The following is a 14,751-nucleotide window of genomic DNA, read 5'->3' as shown; positions in this document are numbered from 1 at the left end:
AACCCTGGGTGTTCTGGGTCTCTTGCTCCCTAGGCAGCTTGGGGTGCTCAGTGTGAGGCCTAGTATTGCATGCAGCCTCAGGTCAGGATGGGAGGGGAGACAGGCAGTGAAGCAAACCAGGATGGAGTGTCATAAATAGAGATGAGGTGCCTAGACACAAAGCTCATTCTTTGGGCCTAGAGTTTTAAACTGTGATGAGCCATCATAGAAGAGCTGCCTATAATACAGGCGCATGGGTGCTGAGCATGGCTTTTCCACTCCCAGGCTGTCCCCAGGCCTGTCTCTGAGTCCACTGTCAAGTGACTGAGGGACTCAGTCCTGCAGATTCCCAGAGCAGCTTTTCTGTTTCTAGAATATCCTCAGTTCTACTTGGTGCATCATGATGAGCCACAGGAGAACTGGAATGGCAAGGCTCAGAAGTTATGAGGTGCCATGCGGTTAAGGAGGGTCAAGCAAGAGCCAACAGCAACATAAGCAAAACCCCTTAAAGGAAACTGCAGGCCCATGCAGGCCTGAGGCACAGACGCCTGCAGAAAACCCGCCCCGCTCCCCCTCCCCGTGGGTAATTGACGTTGCCTCTGGCTCAGGAGGCACAGTGCAAGACCAAAGGGTCCCACCACAGGAGACTAGGCTGCCCACTGTAGGTAAGAGTTGGGGCAGCCACCAGCCCTGCCCCTGGATCCCCTGGGCCTACCTCAAGTTTGCGGGACACGAGTGTCAATGCTGGAGGGTCCAGGTTGGAGGCCGCCAGCACCTCATTTAACTGCTCCTCCCTCTTCTCCATGGCAGCATTCAGTGTCTGCAGCTTGCGTTCCAGCACCAGGTTCTTGAAGCCTGTCTTCTGCTGCACTTCCTGGATGGCTGCAGTGAACTTCTGGTAGAGCTCATCCCACTCTTGCTGTACCTGCAAGGAGACTGGGGTGAGCAACAAAGTCCCCCACTGGGACATCTCACTGGGGAGAAGCCACCTCCTACCCTGCCCCTTTGTGGAGCATACTGTTACTACAAAAGTTCACTTACACTGGTGACCACACCTAAAATACATGGTCTATGTGCCATCCACTGCCTAAAACCCCATCTTCTGTGCAGAGTTAAAGGTATGCAACTATCTACACAGAGGAATGCAAGAGAGAAATAGCAGCATGAACCCCCTCAAGAAGCAATGGGGCTGGGCACAGTGGTGCACACCTGTAACCAGAGGCTGAGGCAGGAGGTTCACAAATTTGAGGCCAGCCTCAGCAGCTTAACAGGACTCTGTCTCAAAATATAAAAATAAAAAGTGTTAGGGATGTGCCTCAGTGGTAGAGCACCCTGAGTTTAATCCCTAGGACTGCAAAAAAAGGAGTCAAAAAAGGGGAAGGAGGGGGAAGAGAGGGAAGAGAAAGGAGGAGGAGGCAGAAGCAGCAGAAGTAATGGGGTGTGCTAACAGCAGGAATAGCCCCACTCTAAAATCTGCTCCATAGGTGGGTCAGGACCAGCTTTGCCTGAGTTAGGACTGTGGGCTCAGAGGAGATGTACCCCTGATTGCCCCCATGTGAGAGCCTGTCCATCTGTAAGCAGGCAATATTTGCAGGACAGCCCTTGGAGTTTCCTACATATTGACATATTGATTCTTTGCCATTAATATGTCCTACAAGACAGGTCTAAAGCAAGCCTTGCAGCAGCAGTCTGTCAACCAATAAGTAAAAATGTCTCTTCTCCCCTTCTATTTCTTTTTTTTTCTTTGGTACCAGGAATTGAACCTAAGGTTACTTAAACACTGAGCCACATCACCAGCACTTTTTTTTTGGTATTTTTTGGTTATTAATGGACCTTCATTTTATTTATTTATTATTATGTGGTGCTGAGGATCGAACCCAGGGCCTCGCACATGCTAGGTGAGCGTTCTACCGCTAAGCCACAACCCCAGCCCCAGTAAACACTTGTTTAACCCCAATTCCCAGAGGCCACAACTGTGATCATTTGGTATGACTCCTTCCAGAATGTTCTCATCACTGTTAGTAAAGGAGGATCATGCTACATCATTGCAACTTTCCACATAGCAGCATACCCTACAGCCTTCCAAGCAGAGAATACCATATCCTCCCCAACTACTGTGCCGAGTCCCATGGATCTGCCTATATTCAATTCCCTGTCAGAAACTTGTGGATCATTAGACTCTAGATTTTGCCAACAAATCTGAATTCCTGCTTCTCTGAGACACTGACTGGCACACATCATGAGCCATATTCATGTGCAAGATGCAGCAGAGAACAGGATGCAACCCAGACATGTTTCTGCTCTGTACCTCCCATTAATGCTGGCCACCAAATTCACAGGAAGGAAGAAGGGAATAGCAGGACTCAGACAAGCCTAGGGGTCAAGGGACTGTCTGTGCAGGTCATTGGCTGCCAGTGGCAGAGCCCAGTGATCCACACCCTGTGAAACCCTCAGCACCTATGAAGGTGAACTAAGATCTGACACAGATGCGAGGCTCCTGAGAGGTCTGCTATGGGGAGATGGGGCCAATTCATTATTGGTCTGCATCTGTGAACTCTCTAGTGACTATGGCTTATGATGAAATGCTCAGCCACGTGAGCCACAGACTCAGCATAAGGGTCCTGTGATGCAGGGTGATCCTTGGCCAGACGTTCAAACCACAGAGGCAGGAAGTAACATTGCAAGAGACATCATACCTGCACTATCCATGAGAAGTGTCTGCCCAATCCTATCAGCAAAGGAGGAAGTTCATCAGCTCTAGAGTAGGCAGGAATTGGCCCTCAGGCAGTGCTGTCAGGAGCATCACCCAGAGCAGCCCTCTTAGTGACTCATCAGCATTCTAGCACAGACCCCTCTGACCCAGCACTCCACTGCAAGAACTGATCACACAGAGCAGAATGAAATGGAAAGGGTAATTGCAACAACAATGTAGTAAGAACAAAAGACTGGAAACAAAGAACAGCTCCTCAAGGGGAACTATAAACTAGCAGATGCAGCTATCACAAAGAATGAGGCTGCTGTGTGTGTGCAGCCTGGACAAACCGTGAGATTAAAATGCAGGTTGCTGTTGACATGCTCCCACTTTGTAAACCACAGAGCCACATCTATGCTAACAAATGCAGGAAGAAGCCTGGAAAGTGGCTCACAAAACCATCCGCTCTTATGGGGACAGCACTGAGCAGCTGGTTCACTTACCCTCAGGATCCCAGTATTTCTGAACAACGAGCGTGTAACAGGCTAATGCTCAGAAACACACTCATGCAGTGGGAAATAGTTGCTGCCTGGGCCAGGTCTCCTCCATGTACTGCAAAGTCAGCTTCTGAAGGGACAGGGAGGCACTCCCCTTGAGGCCCCAGGCCTTGTACAATGCCAGGATGGCTTTTTGTTTTTCTTTTTGTATTCTGTGGTGCTGGAGATGATTGATCTACATCCCCAGACCTTCTTATTTTTATTCTTACACAGTCTCACTAAGTTGTCCAGGCTAACCTGAACCTGTTTCAGCCGCCTCCAGAGTTGCAGACAAGTGTCACACACCAACACCACCATAGTCTTTTGACTCATAAAAGCTGAGTGGACTGAGAAGTAGGCAAGAGAATCTCCAGCTCCCAGTCCCAGAGACAGCCAGGGCCTCAAGCCTCACCAACCTTGATGAACCGCTGCTCCAGCACCTCATGCTCCCACTGCAGGTCTTTCAGCTCTTTCTCAGTAACCTTCAAACATGCTGTTGTGCTCTAGAGAGAATACAGGGAGTAGGGACAGAAAGCATTCAGATTCACAAGTATCCATGTACCACAAGCTTCTGGAATACAGCAAGGCCAGAAATAATCTCCAGGAACAATTGGCTGGAAAACTTCCAACAGCCGGGCCCCACCTAGGCTGGCTGGTAGGATAGTGGAAGACTAGGGCCTCATCTCTCTTAGCACCCTCAATGGAAGTAAAGAGTCCAGCCTCCCTTTCCCTTCCCGCCTTCAGGAGATGCCCCCAGATGTGCCCACTTTCCTGAGGCCAGGAATGCATGTGCCAAAGAGGAACTCAGCAGGGAACTCACCACCAGGATCTGCTTGTCCCTCTCATACTTCCCAAGCTTCCTCTGCATCTCATTCATCTCCTCCCGTGCCTTTTTCAGAGGGTCTGCCAGACACCTGTTCTGCATAGACATCTCTGCCATTTCCCTCTCCAGGTGTTCTTCCTTCTTCCTCCATCTGCTCCTATGGGCTCAGGTGCAGGTGCAGGAGGGGCTCAGCCTGTGGAGCAGAGACTGGGTGCTCTCCTGACCACACATGTCCTTCCAGTATCACATACGCTGGGGACTTAGGCTTGCTTTGTGTATAAACTGTATTTTGCAAAGTCTAAACTTATTCTGAATTTTCTAGGAATGCAGCTTCCATACAAAATGAGAGCCTGCACTTTGTTCAGGACTCTACCGGGGCTGCTCTTCACCATGGAAACCCTGCCACTGCCAGCATCTGAGGGACCATGACAACTGCCCACTCTGGCCACACTGCAGCCATGGCATGGTGCCTGGGTGTTGATGTCTCAGAATACCCTGTTACTGCTTCACAGTAGTTAGGGAAACTGGAATTTTGTTTGTTTATTTGTGGTGCTGGTGATTGAACCCAGGGGTGCTCCACCACTGTACTACATCCCCAGCTCTTTTTATTTTTTATTTTGATATAGGATCTTGCTAAATTGTCCAGGCTGGCCTCAAACTTGTGATCTTCCTGCCTTAGTCTCGCAAGTAGCTAGGATTATAGACATGCACCACTACACCTTGCCTGCTTATTCTCAATTATGGGTGGAGATAAGTTACATTACTTACATATTTCAATTGAGGGTAGCAGAGGGGCTCTGTTCAGTTCATTTACAGAAAGCAGTGTTGGGTCCAGGGGACTGTGAGAGCTGGAGTCTGCAGCCCACAACAAGGACAGGCAAAGAGTCCAACCCAGGTGAGCACCTTGAGGGAGTTGATGAGGGCCAGGTTGTTGAACGTGATATCGTTGTAGTAGTTCTTGATGTCAGTGAAGGCCTCCTCATGATGCCACATCAGTGTGTTGATCTGGCCGTTCTTCCTCTCCTCCACCTTGTGGATCTCAGTCTTTCTCCCCAGGTCAAGCTCATCCCTTAGCACCTTCATCTTTTTATCATACTTGGCCTCAATTTCTGAAAGGAAGCAGCACATCCAGCAGCTTAACAAAGGAAAAACAAATGCCGTGTGGCTACAAGAATAGATGAAACCTGATAATAGGGCCCCAGAACTGCCATGATGGTCAGAACAAAGGTTGTGTAAACAAGCTCTGCCAAAGAACAGGAAAGGCTTAGGTGAGCTTTTCCTGCTAACGCTCAAGGGGACACACTCAGCGCAAGGGCCACTGTTGGCCCTCCTTTTCCAGTGACAGGCATATCAATGCCTGCACTGGGGCTCCCAACACTGTCAGCTGACCCCAATGGGCATTCAACACCTTGCCACAGACTACAGGGCTTACTCAGTAAACCTCATGGACTTCTGAAATCTGAGGCTTCTAGGTCAGAAGACTATTTGAAAAATGCTGCCCACAAGACTGAATAACTCATGCCTGCTGTTAACTACTGATTTTAGACAGGAGTGGGGAAGTGTGAGGTATCCACAGCCTCCCAAACACACAGAAATAGTTGTTCTGGGATTCTGAGTGGGTCCATTCTCTCCCTGTGTGTGTGGGGGAGGGCTATTTTAATCTGCTTATCATGCTCTGAATTAACAAGCTCTGGAGGCAAATTACTTTCTGATGAAGGTAGGTCTCTGACACCATCTTACCAATGTGCATATTAGGAACTGACCTCGAACTTGCCTCTCAAAGTCATTCCGCATCTTGGTGATCTCCTCAGCATGTTTCTGGCAGGTGAAGAATAGCAAGTTACTAGACAGTGAAGCAGAGAGGGGTGCATACCCTTCAGGCCAGCCCTGTTCCTCCCCCCTAAGAAAAGTTCAGCTCAGTAAACCCCATGCTGCTCATGCTACTGGTTGCTGGGTTCCCCTCCCCTCTATGTTCATGGAATCTGCCCAGAATAACATGGTTTTGGTAATCTCCATATTTCATAAGTCATCTCCCTGAGCAAGATCACCTCTGAGTCTGGAAGATATAACAGATCTGAGTACTGGATAGCTTGGTTTCCTCCTGGTGCCTTCCCATAGGCTGGAGAACAGCCACTTCTACACAGAGCTACAGCTCTTCCCAGGAGCCTCAAATAGCTCCTGCAAACCCACCTCACTGTTGCTCAGAGCAACATTCAAAAATTATTTTCATAAACAATTATTATGCCAGGCACAGAGGCACACACCTATAATCCCAGTGACTCAGGAGGTTAAGGTAGGACAATCACAAGTTCAAGGCTATCCTGAGCAACTTAGTGAGACCCTGTCTTGAAAGAAAAAAAAAATCTAACAAGGTCTGGGATGTAGTTCAATGGTACAGCATCCCTGGATTCAATTACTAGTATATTGAAATAAATAAATAAATATTTTAAAGCATCTTTTTTTAAAGAGAGAGAAAGAGAGAGAGAAGAGAGAGAGAGAGAGAGAGAGAGAGAGAGAGAGAGAGAGAGAGAGAGAGAGAGAATTTTTAAAATTTACTTTTTTTATTTTTTGGCGGATACAACATCTTTGTTGGTATATGGTGCTGAGGATTGAACCCGGGCCGCACTGATGCCAGGTAAGTGCGCTACTGCTTTAGCCACATCCCCAGCCCATAAATAAATATTCTTTAAAACAATTTATTATATAGTACAATTTTTAATTACAAACTTAAATTATTTTTAAGGCAGTATTTTTACATGAAGGAGCATTCTGAACACGTAACACATACCCACACTTCAGGTTAAGCACACTGACTTGATCTGAAACCAGCCACTCTGTGGTTCTCAGGAAAGACCATGCAATTCTGGAGGCCCTCAGCTCCCTGTGCTTTGCTACAGCCTGCAATGCCACTGAGTTACATCCTACAGTGGAAGCTGGGCTGCTCCCAGCATGAGGCAGATGTGTTAAGAAGGCCCCTCTACCCAGCACACAGAAGAACCACTGAAAACTAAAGTCAGACACATCCTTCCTCTCCTCAATTCTCAGAGGGCTCCCTACTGACCTGTACCAAAGCCCCCATCCTCATCAGGGCTTTCCAGGCTAACAAGCCCTGATCATCCCTCCAGCCTTTCTACTCCTTGCTCCTCTAGTCTCTGGGTCTTCCCTCTGGCCCATCCCTTCTCTAGGATGGAATTCCCCCAGCCCAGACATCTATCTCCTTCCAGCCTTTACCCAAATGTTACCTTCTCAATGAGGTAATGCTAGAACTCTTATAAAAACTGCAGCCTCCCTGCAACTCTAGCTCCCTACACTCACCCCACTTTGCTCTTCCTATAATGTTCACCCCTAACAGCTTTGCTGTATGCACTTGGCACATTTATTTTGTCTTCTCTCCTATGTGTTGACTCTCTCTTTCCTGAACATTTAGCCCCACTTGGGAAGGCATTCTGACAGAGATCGTGATCAGGGCCTGACACCTAATGGACACTCAGCAAATGAATTTCAGTCTCTACCTGGAAACCCCAAGAGTCAAAGGCCAGCAGTTACTGAAGAACTGCTGCCCAGGATATCTTACATGTTGATTTTTCTTTTTCTTTTCTGGTTTTTTTTTTTTTTTTTTGCAGACTGGAGATTGCAACCAGGAATGCTCTACCATTAATGTACATCCCCAGTCCTTTTTTTTATTTATTTACTTTTATTTTGAGGGTCTCACTAAGTTGCCCAGATTGGCCTTGAACTTGAGATCCTCCTACCTCAGTCTCCCCAGTCACTGGATCACAGGCATATAAGGGTTGGTTCTCTAAAGCAGCCAATACTGTTCCCTTTGTGTCAGAGATTAGCAGTACTAGGATTAGATCCTGAGCTGGATTTTCCTTTGGAGAAGACAACCTGTAGACTGGGCTTAAGACAGAAATCTGCACTCAGCCCTGAAATATGGTTTGTTGGGCTGCATTCTTTTTCACTCTGGTGCCCGCTCCTCATACCTACCAGCCTCAGGTTCTTCACACCACCTCATTGGCCAGTTCCTGCTCCTTCAACTCCACCTTCAATGTTCTCATGTCCTTGCGCAGAGCACCCTCTTGCGAGCGGTGCCCCTTCTGAGCCAGCTTCATGACAGTGCCCTCAGCTTTCATCTCTGTCAGGTTGTTCTGGTGCTCCTACAGCGGGTGCTTCACCTTCTGCTTGTACACCTATGGGATGGGGGAGGCCATCTGCTCACTCGTGCTCTGAGGCACAGAACAGGACACCACCTCAGCCAGTGGTGAGACACCTGCCAGCTTACATGGGGCCGAGAGGGAACACCAACTGCAAGGAGGTCAACCTTCCCCAGAGCTTGTGCTCCTTCCACACTATGGAGGCTGGGATTCAAATACAGGCTCTGCAGAGCCTCTCCTGCCACTGGAGGGATGAAGCTTCTTTCTCTTCAAGTGAAGCTCTTTTAGGAAAAAGACACCTTCAGGTTTCCAGTATAAAAAAGTTAGATCCCAAAGCCAAGGGGAAAACGTCCCTACCCCACCACCTAGTTCAGCTGCTCTGTTGCTGCAGGTGAGCCCAATGGGCACAGGCAGGCCAGCCTTACTCACTTTGATCTCCACCTGGTGCCTCTCCTCAGCTTCCTCCATCTCCCAGTCTTTGTTTCGAAGCTCAGTCTTCTTCTCCTCCAGTTGCCTCCACGTGATCTCCCAGAATGTGTGGATCTTATCGCGCTCCAGCTGGAAGTAGTTGCACTCTTCCCGCTCACGGTCCTGCTCCTCACGGATACGGTTGACATGCTCTTCCACCTGACCAGGCACACACCCACAGCAGAGGCAGGTGGATGAAGAAGGGCAAGAAAGAAAGAGAGGGGCCACTTACCAAAATAATAAGCACTAACAATAAAAGTTAAACCATGATGTTAGGGGCTATCAGGACAGGGTACATCCAGTACATGGCAAAAGTTTCTCAAATTTGGTCAGTATTCACACAATAATTCTATTTTTACAGCAGTTCCTGGGAATTTATACTAAAGAAATTTCTTAAAAGAAACATAAAAGCTTTTTGCTCAAAGATATTAGCCTTGCCATTATTAGAACTACAAAAATATTAAAAAGAAAATGAGATAGGACAATTTTACACAAAATACATATGAAAATAATATAGCAGCATGTAAACATGTCTAGAAAATGAAAAAACTTCACCGTTAAAGACACAGTGTTAAGCAGAAATACACAAAACCAGTAGATTTCTAACACTCAACAGGTTTTGGCCCAGAGCCAATCACAAATCAGCAAATAGGTTAAGGAGAAAAGCTGGTCAGGCTTACAGGTTTCTTGGGATCTCATTTCTCTTGAGAACTGGTTATCTTTGAGCACAACCCCAGGCTACTTATTGTACATTTTTTTTCTCTCCCAAAACACAGGGAAAGCACATTTCTTACTTCAAGAGAGCCAACAAGGGGCCTCTGAGGTGAAGACACTGGGCAGGAGTCTGGGACCCCACAAGGAAGTAAGGCATCACAGATTCTGACTCAGCAAAATACCAAATGTCTTCCATCACAGTCCATTAGTGTCACTCAAACAGCCGAAACCAATCTGCTCTGTTGGGCTCACGTGGTGCTAGATTTTGCCATCACTCAATATTTAGATTTCTTGTAAATATCCAATTTCAAGCTTCTCTTGAAAAATCAGAAAACAAACAGCAATGAAATCTAATGCCTCAAGGAAACCCCCCAGTGAAGTGACTGCAGATGCTCTCTGCCAGGGGAGGGCACAATTCTCCAGATCACCCCAGTCTCTACCCTCCTGCTTGACCCTGCAGGCTTCTGTGCTCAAGTGTTCAGTATACATGGCCAGCCCGCTCTCTGCAGACAATCCAGTTAGGACCAGTGCTACATCAAAATTCCACTTCTACAGGGAGGGGCATACACAGGTACAAGAAACAACTTATACATTGGGGCAATACAACATTCAATCCACTCTCCACCCATCACCCCACTGATCCTTCTAAAACACAAGTTGATCCCACCCCACCTCTGCTTAAACTGCCAATGGTTTCCTTGCACTTAAAATACAGCACATATCACCACTTCAGCTCACATGACTCTTTATTTTTCAATCTTAAAACTATCAAAAGAAAGTAAGGAGCTGGGTATGTGGCTCAAGCGGTAGCGTGCTCGCCTGGCATGCGTGCAGCCCGGGTTCGATCCTCAGCACCATCAAAGATGTGATATACAAAGATGTTGTGTCCACCAAAAAAAACTAAAAAATAAATATTAAAAAAGAAAGTAAGGTTTATTAATACTATCACACAGGTCCCCTGTCATATGCTCACAGGGCCATCATCCATCAACACAGAGGCCACAGGTCCACCATGATTGCCACATTCTATAGTTGTCAGGAGCCTTTTAAATGAAATTGTCATCACATAATTAAGTTCACTAGCTCTTTACATCAAAATAAACAAGTAGCTTAAAATGATTACTAGATGTCTGATTAACTCAAAATGAACTCAACTCTTATATACAACTATAATGTACCAATAAAAGAAAAAATAATAATTACCACAAAGAAACTATAAAGACTTCACTACCTCTCCAAACTAAGCACAGGCAGTAACAAAAAGTAAGCCCTGACACTGTTACTCCTTATTCGAATGTTTGTCAAAAATGACAAATAAGGGGCTGGGGATGTAGCTCAAGCGGTAGTGTGGTGAAGGCGATCCCCCACTGACTCTCTTGACAGGGTCACAGTGAGAAAAAGTGTTGGCAAAGCCGCTCTCCCACTGTCTTGACAGGGTCACAGTGAGGATGAATGCTGGGAAAGCCACACTGGTTGGTGGGTAACCAAAACCATGAGACCCTTTTTTATGTAATTGGGACTTTGCATTTTCATGCTTATGTTTCTCACAGGAGGCATGAGTATGTTAAATGCCAAACAAATTAAATTTCAGATGGCTAGAACAAAACAGGTAGTTCATGCCTTGGAGGCTGTTCTAATACCCCTCAGCATATCTAGGACAAAGTAAAAGGCTATTCTTCTATCTTAGTACATTGTGGACAAACCTAATAACGGACAACAATCATCCTCTGAAAGGTCATGAGAACTAGTGCATCTTGACTGAGAAACAAACTCTTTGAGAACTAGTGTACCTTGACTGAGAAACAAAGAAACTCTTTGAGACAGCAGCTCAACCAGTTTTATGAGAATAAATTTAGGAATTAATTAAAATAGCTTTATAAAACACAGTTTTAGAATAATGTTAGAAATATTATTTTATTTAGATTCTTAAGTTTAGAAATTCTTAAGTCTTTAGTTGTATAGGTTTCCAATATGTTTTAAGGATGATTCATAAACTTTAGGATATTTTAAATATAAGATTTAAAGGGACTTTTTTAGATGGGAATTTTAGATTAAAAATAAAGTACAAGTGTACTTTAGGTTAATGATTGGTTAGGAGACTTAGAGTCTGATTACGTAGTTTGGCATTAGTTAATAAGAAAATAACATATCTTGGGAAAAACAGTAATTCTTGGGAAAATCTGAAGGTGTAAATTGGTGACATGTTTTATTGATGATTCTGTACTTTTGATGATTGTATGGCTGGGGGTCATATCCTGGAAGGATGTATATTGGTGTGCCCTCAATCATGGTTAAGGAAATGTCATGTCTTGGCAAAGTTTTAAATGATATAATTAATGACGTATTGTGAATCTATAATGATGAGAAAAATTGTAATAAAAGGGGGACCCAGAGAAAGCTGCTTTAGCTCTCTCTCTGAAGATTGCTCAAAGGGAACGACTCCTGTCTCATCTTTTCGCCGACTCCACTCATCCTTCAGGACTCCCTGGACCCCGCTGGGGCAGGACCCCGGCAGTATTGTGCTCACCTGGCATGTGCGGGGCGCTAGGTTCGATCCTCAGCATCACATACAAATAAAATAAAGATGTTGTATCTGCTGAAAACTAAAAAATAAATATTAAAAAATTCTCTCTCTCTCTCTCTAAAAAAAGATGAATAATTAATAAGATTGAGAAAATGTGATTTTAGGTAAATCATGTTCCTTTCAAAAATTTTCTTTCTGCTATGATGCTTAATGGTAAATAAAGGAGAATGGCATACATGTGCATACTAATAGCTCTATGAACATTAGATGCATAAGAGGGCAAGACTGATAGATAACAGAGTTAAAAGTTATTATTTCAGAAAAATATTTTCTTCCAAATTCCAACCACTCTATTAGAAAGTTCCTTAATGTGGCTATATTTCACTGTTTTAAAATATGTAATGCACCTGCAACTGCAGAGTTGATGGGAATTATGGACAGAAATGGAAGATCCAGATTGAGGGGAGAAGATTGAATTGGGTAGTGATGAAACGCACACCAAGGTACCTGGAGCGGTATCCACCCTAGCCAGGACTGGACAGCCCAGGCCTGCTCACCTGCTCCTTGGTCATGTCCTCCGGAGCCAGCCCATCGACAATTGGAGTGCCTTTGGCTTTGCCTTTCCTCCCTTTCTTTTTGGGTGCCTTTGGTTGAAGAGACAATTGGGTAAGTAAAGGACACTCTAATGGCTTTCCCTTTTTTGCTGGCTCGGATCTGCTCCCATGGGGCATTTTAGGAGGAAGTGAATATCTGTTTGGAACTTCTACCCCTAAGGCTCACTCTAACCCCCCTCTCCCCCGCCACAAGAGCACTCAACTGGAACACATCACTCTGCACTGGGTTTTCCCACCATTAACCACACACAACCCTGTCAACACATTTGGATAAGCACAAAGGAGACATCTCCCTTTCCAGAAAAATACATTTTCTCTTTATAAAAGGAATGGAGGAATCTGTTCCAAATCCATTCACTCCATGGTATATGGCAGATTTCACTGATGAGAATGGAAAATTTACTTGAGTCAGAAAGGAAGCCCACAATACCACTCTGCCAAAAGTTACCATGTTGTCTAAATGCTTGGTAACCACCCCTTAAAGAAACTGTTAAATAAATGTAGGGAGAAATGACTCCATAGCAATAACTAATCCTGAAAATATAAGGATTCTTTTCTTCAAAATATAAAACTCCTTCAAGGAACACTAACCAAGAACTATTGATCAAAAGGTATCCACTATGGATGATCTGTAAATGGGGTCAGCAGAAGGACTGGTCATGGGGTCATGTTTCATTTTAATAGCTTTTACAAGGCTGAGAGAGGTAGCTTCTACCCCCATTCATTTCATGCATGCCATTCAAACAGATACAATTTTCGAAGCCCTATCCTTCTGCCAACGCTCTCCTGTTTATGCTTTCACGTTATGATAACCAGTTTTACATAAAAATCTTAGAAAAACAGTTGGAAAAAAGAGCCAGATGAAGTGGTGCAGGTGCCTGTTGTCCCAGCAACTTGGGAGGCAAGGCAGGCAGAACACTCAACATAGCAAGACCTTGTCTCTTTAAAAAAAAAAAATATTCCCACAACCTCATGATAAGTACTTTGGTCCCCCTTCCCAGTTGGTTTTCAAATGATGCACGCAGAAACCTTAACTCCTAAGGTACTCCTCTCTACTCTAGGAATGGCACCTCCCTGGAAGGTCATAAGCCTTGGAGGCAGATTCAGCACCAGTTAGCATTTGGGATGTTCACAGTCAGCTGAAGGGGCTTAGTGGGGCTCCTGGAGCTCTCCCAAGGTGAGGCATCCTCCCCACCAGCTGATACCACGCTGCTGCCAAAAACTCGGTTACTGACGACTCCTAAATTACAAAGGGGCGGGTCTTGTTCCATGAGAAAAGAAGGGAGAGAGCCCAGATGAAGCAGCGAGGTCCCGCATGGCTTCTCCTACTAGGGCCTGGCTCCGACCAGGCTCTCCAAGGGAACAGATTCTGAACCCCCAGCTGATGCCCTGGCACTCCTGGGCACCAGCCTTCTATCAGGGCGTGCTGGAGGAGAGGAGCCTCCAGGTGGGGGACAGTCCTAAGGTACCCCTGTCCCCGACTCTCCTCCATGGGGCCTCTGCGTGCCCCAGAACTCCTAAGAAGTGAAACCACGGGTTCCGAGGATCGGAGACACCCAGGTTCTGTCTTCTGGACACCCCGCGCCCCGCGCCTGAGGTCTCGGCAATTCTAAGCCCACCAGGGAGCATGGCATCCTGAAGAACCCAAGCCTCTCAGCTCCGAGGGCGCAGACCCCTGCACCCCGGGCTTTCCCCAGAACCCTAGGAGGGCATCCAGTCCTCGATCCCAGGAACAGCCCGTCCCGGGGTCTCTGAGCGCAGGTCGGCCCGGGGCCCCAGGCCCCCAGGCCCAGGCCTAGGCCCAGGCCCCCCGCCAGCCTCACCATGGCGCCGGCTGACCAGAGCCACCGCCACCCGCCGCCCAGCCCTCCTGCCCCGCAGAGCCTGCCCTGTCTCCCGGCAACCGTGCGAGATCCCGCACGAAATCTCGGAGACTCTCGTGAGACTATGCCTGCAGCCCGGCGGGAGTGCGTCCCTAGCAACGCGCTGGGGAAGGTTCCAGATGGCCAGAGTGGCGGAAATTGGATGGTTGCTGTGTCCCCGAGACACCTGACTACCTGACGCCCCTGAACTAGCGCCTTTTGTTGATCGCTGGTCCCCGCCACTAGAACTCCAGCTCCATGAGGAGGGAGAACTTGTCTTTCTTAATTTAAGTGATTCCAAAATGAGATCCTCTTGAAGAAGAAAAGGTTGTGTGTTGGCTAGGGGGCACTTTCCACCCCCACCTTCATTTCCCTTAAAACATAA

The 14,751-nt window shown here is 46.6% G+C and overlaps 1 pseudogene; it reads right to left on the bottom strand.

Moving 5' to 3' along the window:
• Positions 1-4,758: 4,758 nt before the first annotated feature.
• Positions 4,759-14,330, bottom strand: LOC144373899 (dynein regulatory complex subunit 4-like; annotated as a pseudogene).
• Between the last annotated feature and the right edge of the window lie 421 nt (positions 14,331-14,751).

The sequence above is a fragment of the Ictidomys tridecemlineatus genome, unplaced genomic scaffold (genome assembly GCF_052094955.1).
Source record: "Ictidomys tridecemlineatus isolate mIctTri1 unplaced genomic scaffold, mIctTri1.hap1 Scaffold_52, whole genome shotgun sequence".
NCBI lineage: Eukaryota > Metazoa > Chordata > Mammalia > Rodentia > Sciuridae > Ictidomys > Ictidomys tridecemlineatus.
The sequence above is the reverse complement of the archived record's forward strand: the minus strand, read 5'-3'. Positions and strand labels throughout refer to the sequence as shown.